Genomic DNA, 6,791 nt, shown 5'->3' with positions numbered 1-6,791 from the left:
TGCTAACACTCCTGTCCAGACACTGCGCCTTGCAGACCACCGGGTCTGCAGTGCTCACTTCTCCCAAGATGACTACTGCCAGACGAAGAAGAGAAGACATCCAATCCCGAAACACCTCTTCCTCAAGAAAACGGCTGTCCCACGAGTAGAGACAGCTACAGACACAGTGGAGCAAAGCTCTTGCGAGATGACGTCACACACAGCCCAGAGGTAAGGGAAACGCTTAGTATGCTATTTACAGAGATAGTACTGGCAATCTGAACCGGTCAGTGGCGAAAAAATCACTTTTAATGCGCAAACTGCGCATTTGCCCCCGTTACCGTTTTAGCTCGTTTCGCGGCTCCCTCAATATTGAACCAATTTTAAAACGAGTTGTACCTATGAATCATACGCACACATGCACATGGGGAAATAGGGCCCAGGTTGAAAAATACCGAAGTTATCCTTTAATATGTGATTTTTGCTTGTTGAAGCTAGCTAACAGAGTTGCAGGAGCCGGACTGCACCTCTACCGGGCCACTTACAGCACTTCTATGAATACCCATCTAACCGTGTGCAGCTCTGCGCCCTGAAATACTTATTGATAGTCTCTTTGAAGAGCAATAACAAAGAATCCGTATCTGCAGTCATAATAGACCGACCCCCCATCATCAGCATAATCTTCATCACCTCAGTTGTTACCACTCAAACCTCCTCCTGATATTCTTCATCATCTCAAACCTCCTCCTGTTTCATACCTTCCTAGATCCGTTGTCAGTTTCTTGAACATCTCGTTGATAGACATCTGAAGCTGTAACCACATTCTTACTTTAAAAACAGCTTCTTTTTGTCTGGATGTTCAGACGTTGTTGACAGAAATGATGATGATGATGATGGTGGTGATGAAAAAATAAAAAAGTGAGATTACCTTTTCCAGCTCCACCCCTGTCAAGTCCATCTCAGGCAAACCCACACTACAGTGGAAGACACAGGAGGACTTTCATCAGTTTAGCAGGAAACAATCAAATGGTGTGTCTCAAATCACACACTTCCGTTAGTATACCTCCATGTATGTACTCATTGGCGTAGTGCGCAAATTTCAACAGGGTAGTGTTGTCTCAAACCAAACACGGCCATTGTGCACTCACCGGAATTGACGACCGCAAATTAGCTATTTAGCAAACTAGCATTAGCATTCGTGTTATTGTTCGCAGTACCAAATCATTACAGACTGCTAAATTAACCCAACAGTCATACTGCTGGCTTATACCCGACAACAATATAGTTGTGCTTAGTGCAAAAAACACATGAATTTGAACAATGCAGCGACGTTCATGGTCGCACAGTCCTCGGCCGCTATTTCCAGTTTGAAAAGTGGTCCCTCCCCTTCTGCTACGTAGCCAAGATGGCAACCATTGGGTGTGAGAAGTGTCCATAGTTCCACACTTAACTTTTTGACTGTTTTGAGTGCATCAACTGGGTAGTCATCGTGCACTGCATTTTTCCATACTTCTCAGTGTGAACGCACTTATGCACTCAAAATAGTAAGTGTAAGTACAGAAGTACGCGATTTGAGACACAGCAAAAATCCCCATCAGACTAAACCTCCTATCAAAACAGGTCATCTTATTTAGCACCAACTCCTCTGATCCCTGCTCACAGTCCTCTCCTTCAGATTAGGCTGCATCACTTCTGCACTTTGATCAACTTCAACATTTCATACCTTTCAAGACGCTCCATCACACAATCCATCAGGAACTCTGGGATATTTTTATCCTTGGACATCTCAGCAGCATGATGATGAGGATAAGGATGACGATAATGAAGAAGGAGATGATGATGATGATGATGATGATGAGAAATCAAACAGCGTAGATTACCTAATCCTGCTTCAGTTTGCTTCAAGTTCATCTCAGGTGATTCCAAACTTAAATAGAAGACACAGGGGGACTTTCATCAGTTCAACAGGGGACAAACAGCTGCACAGCTTTACTGATTTCACACAAACTCAGACTGAAAATGACACAAGCCAAATCACCAAGAATATCAATAAAAATATTTAAAAACAACAGAAAAGACAAAGTTAAAGAAAATGCTGCTCCTCCCCCCATGATAGCTAGCAGGGCTTGTTTATCTTTTTAGGGGCCCTTTGACAAAATCTTGTTTTCCCCTCTATCACTCATGAATAGGCTACAAACAAATTTGTGTCATATATCTGTATATATATCAGATCAGTGTTTCTCCTACCATTATACCATTAAACGAACTGAAGTGGGCCAACCTGAGAAAAATTTTGATTTGTTACCCCTTTTCAATTCATTAATCCTCATCAAAAGGGTTAGGGTTATTAATTAATTTAAAAAAACTTCTTCAGCAAGTGCTGTTTTTTCATTTTGCACTGCCTTGCACTCCCAGTATATATTTAATTGGAAAGTAACTTGTACTGTAACTAATTTATTAAGTTGTTCTTTTTTTTTTTACTTTTACAAGTAGGTTTCTCAAATGGTAATTTTCACTTTTACTCGAGTCATTTTTTGTGAGAGTAAATATACTTTTACTTGAGTATAGCTGTTAAGCACTCTACCCACCACCTCCTCCTTCTCCACACATTTCATACCTTCCCAGATCCGTCGTCACGTTCTTCAACATCTCATCGATGGCAATCTGAAGCTGTAACAGCATTTTATTAAAAAAATAGATAAATATTTATACACACACACACACACACACACACACACACACATATATATATATATATATATATATATATGTGTGTGTGTATATGTATATATATATATTTATTTATTTTTCATTTCAGGGTGTTGAAAGAAATGATGATGATAAACTCCTCACTTAATTCTGGCATATTTCCCACAGCGTTCAAGACATCAGTGGTAAAACCTCTTCTCAAAAAATCCAATTACTCAGACAGAAACAATTACAGACTGAATTCTAATCTACCTTTTTATCGCAAAATTTTAGAGTGAATTGTTTTTAATCAACTACTAGTTCATTTTAACAACAGTGGCATTTTAGAAAGGTTCCAGTCTCGTTATCGAGCAAAACACAGAACAGAGACTGCCCTTCTCAAGGTTGTAAATGCTCTGAGCATTCTTGTGGGTGCAAACAATGTGGCTGTTCTTCTTCTGTTGGACTTAAGTGTAGCATTTGATACTAGTATTTTAATAGACAGACTTAAAAAATGGGTTAGTCTTTCCTACACTGTTTTAGCTTGGTTTAAGTCCTATTTAACCGTTTTTTGTCAGCCTGGGTGCTCATGTATCAGAGACTCATAGCATTACATGTGGTATTCCTCAAGGAAGCATTATTGGACCAATTCTGTTTTTGCTTCCACTTGGAAACATTATTAGCCATCACCATATTGATTACCATTTTTATGCTGATGACACACAATTTTATACATCTCTGTAACACCAAATGCCCCTGATGCACTGGATGCTCTCATTGCCTGTCTCACTGACATTAAACTATGGATGGGTAAAAACTTTTTAAAGCTGAATGAAGAAAAAACTGAGATTCTTTTAATTGGACCAAAAGCAGCTAGAGAAAAGCTGCACTAGCACAATGTTTGGTGGCCTTAGCAAGCACATTAAAACTGATGTTACTAACCTGGGAGTGATTTTAGACGCTAATTCAAATTTTAATTCTCATTTAAACAGGGTCATCAAAACATCCTTTTATCATCTACCGAACACTGCTAAGTCAGACCTTTTTCACCTAGAAAGATGCTGAAACACTCACTGACGCTTTTATTACCAGCCGTTAAGACTACCTTTTCACTGGACTACCCAAACAATCAATAAGAAAACTACAGCTTGTCCAGAATGCTGCAGCCAGAGTGTTGACTAAAACAAGGAAAATTAATCACATTACCCCACTGCTGAAGTCACTGCATTGGCTACCTGTATCTTTTAGAACTGATTTTAAAGTCCTTTTACTTGTTTATAAAGCTTTGAATGGCCCTGCCCCTCCATACATCAGTGCTTTTCTATCATTTCATGTTCTAGCCAAATCACTGAGGTCCTCCACTGCTTTACTTTTAAATGTTCCTAATGTTAACCATAAAGGCACTGGTGAGAGCACTTTCTGTTTTTATGCCCCTAAACTGTGGAATTTGTTACCTCTGGATATTAGAAGAGCTTTGTTGGTATTTTTAAATTTAAATCAAAGACCTACCTTTTTAATCTGGCTTTTAATGTGGAGTAACATTACAGTCTTGATTTTTAAGTTTTAAACATGTGTTTTTACCTTCTTTTATCCCTCTTGTTCATTTTTTATTCTATTTTATTTATTTATTAACTCTATTGCATTTTAATGATCTTTTCTGTTAGTTTGTTCTGTTTTGGTTGGTTTCCTTTTTTAATATTTTATTGTTTTGTGTCTGTGTCATTCCAATTTTGCCATGTGAAGCACTTTGGGCTGCATGTTTGTATGAAAGGTGCTATATAAATAAAGTTGAGTTGAGTTTGGTTTGGTTGAGTTGATGATGATAAACAATTTAAATGTGTAGATTACCTTTTTCAGCTGCACCTGTGTCAAGTCCAGCTCAGGTAAATTCAAACTACAGTAGAAGACACAGGAGGAATTTCATCAGTTCAGCAGGAGACAAACAATCAAAATCCCCATCAGACAAAACCTCTGACCAGTCCAGGTCATCTTATTTAGCACTCCACTGTTCCCTGCTCAGAGTCCTGTCCTTCGAGTGAGGCTGCATTGATTCTGCCCTACAATTCACTTTAACATCTCATACCATGCTAGGCGCTCCATTGCACGTGTCATCAGCAATTCTGTGATCATCTCATCCTCAAAAACCTCAGCCGCACCATGCTGATGATGATGATGATGATGCTGATGATGATGATGACGAAGGTTAGGATGATGATAATGAGGAGAACTGGAACAGCGTAGACTACACTTTACTGCTCCAGTTTCTTTGGAGTCCACCTCAGGTGAATCCACACTACAGCATAAGAGACAGCAGAATTTTCATCAGTTCAACAGGAGTGACAAACAGCTGCACAGCTTTACTGACTAGAAACAAACTCAGACTGAAAATATTACAACTTAATTCAAATCATTAAAAGTACACCCATTAAAGCACAAATCCCTGATCGCAGTCACCCTAGACAGTTCTCATTATTTCAGCAGACACACAGCAGTACATCTCAGAAGCTAATAAAAATAGACACTTAAAAATCAAGCTGCAGTGTGTTGCACAGATTGAGGTCTCCTACTAACAGGCACTGTATGGAAAATATAGATAAAATATAATTATGTGAATTAATGTATTTTTAATCATTTCAACACAGCCAGAAATGATAACTAGAATTTTAATGGTATTAACTAGACTACAGCACGACAAAATGTTAAATAACAACAATGAACACAATTAAACCAGACAGAAAAAGGTAACTGTTTAGCCTACACTTAGTTACCTTTGGTAGAAACACAAATGTGTTACTTTTGGTTTACCAGACAAGTCCATCCATAAACTGCAACTGGTTCAAAACTCTGCCACCAGAATTATTTCCAGAACCCCCTCTTCTAGTTATATTACACCTGTCCTGTCCTTGGCTTCCAATCAAATCCCGCATCACTTATAAAATCCTACTTCTCACCTTCAAGGCCATCAACAACCTTGCCCCTCAGTATCTTGCTGAGCTCCTTCACATTAACATACCCAGCCGTACTCTCAGGTCCTCCTCCATTCAACTCACCGTCACACCTGCTCGCTTATCCACCATGGGGTCGAGAGCCTTCAGCCGCTCGGCCCCTCGCCTCTGGAACTCTCTACCGCAGGACATAAAACACTCGGACTCTGTCACCTCCTTCAAATCCCGCCTCAAAACTCACCTTTTCAGACAGGCATAGTCCCTTTAATCTGAAATGGAATGACCTCACTGTTGCACTTTACTGCTGTTTTATATATTACGTTATGTATTGCGTTTTTTGATTGTCATGTTTTATTAATTGTTTTATTATTATTGTCTTTTGTACGGTGACCTTGAGTGTCCTGAAAGGGCCTATAAATAAAATGTATTATTATTATTAAATATCAAGGAAAAATGACTAAATCAACAAAATTTGCAAATCAAAAATCAGACAAAATCAGACAGGCAAAACCCTCCTATTCTGAAATGCTCCCAGTGTGGTATGACGCTGTGCAGCAGATGGATTAAAACCTCGTCCCAACTGGGCTTGATGGAATTGTCACTTCCGACTCCCTTACAGTTAAGATTGTGGTAAAGACAACAAAAGAAGATTTATTCATATTGCATTGTGCCCAAGTTTAGTGGATCTTAACATATCAGATATGGAATGAATCTGCAGATGCTCCAGTTTAAGATGAGACCAAACTTGTCAGTTCTGAAGCCATGACAAAGGTCAAAATGTGGACTTCAACAGACAGTAAGGCTTGTTGTTTTTAACTGAACTGATTTTCAGAGAACTTATGCCACCCACTGGCCAGTTGAGATGAGTGCGGAGTCAGCAGTCAATGACCATTTGAAACAGTCAACAAAACAGGTTTTATGAATCACCACAGCCACAAGAGATCCTTAAGCATATCAATCAATCGATCAATCAATTTTATTTATAAAGCCCAATATCACAAATCACAATTTGCCTCACAGGGCTTTACAGCATACGACATCCCTCTGTCCTTATGACCCTCCATAAACATACATTCATACATGTGCACACAAAATATGGGGGCTGAGTGGTTGAGTGGTCTGTTAGTTTGCAAGATTAGCTGTGGACACTCACACTCACACTCACACACACACTCACAC

The sequence above is a fragment of the Epinephelus moara genome, chromosome 20, assembly GCF_006386435.1.
Source record: "Epinephelus moara isolate mb chromosome 20, YSFRI_EMoa_1.0, whole genome shotgun sequence".
NCBI lineage: Eukaryota > Metazoa > Chordata > Actinopteri > Perciformes > Serranidae > Epinephelus > Epinephelus moara.
The sequence above is the reverse complement of the archived record's forward strand: the minus strand, read 5'-3'. Positions refer to the sequence as shown.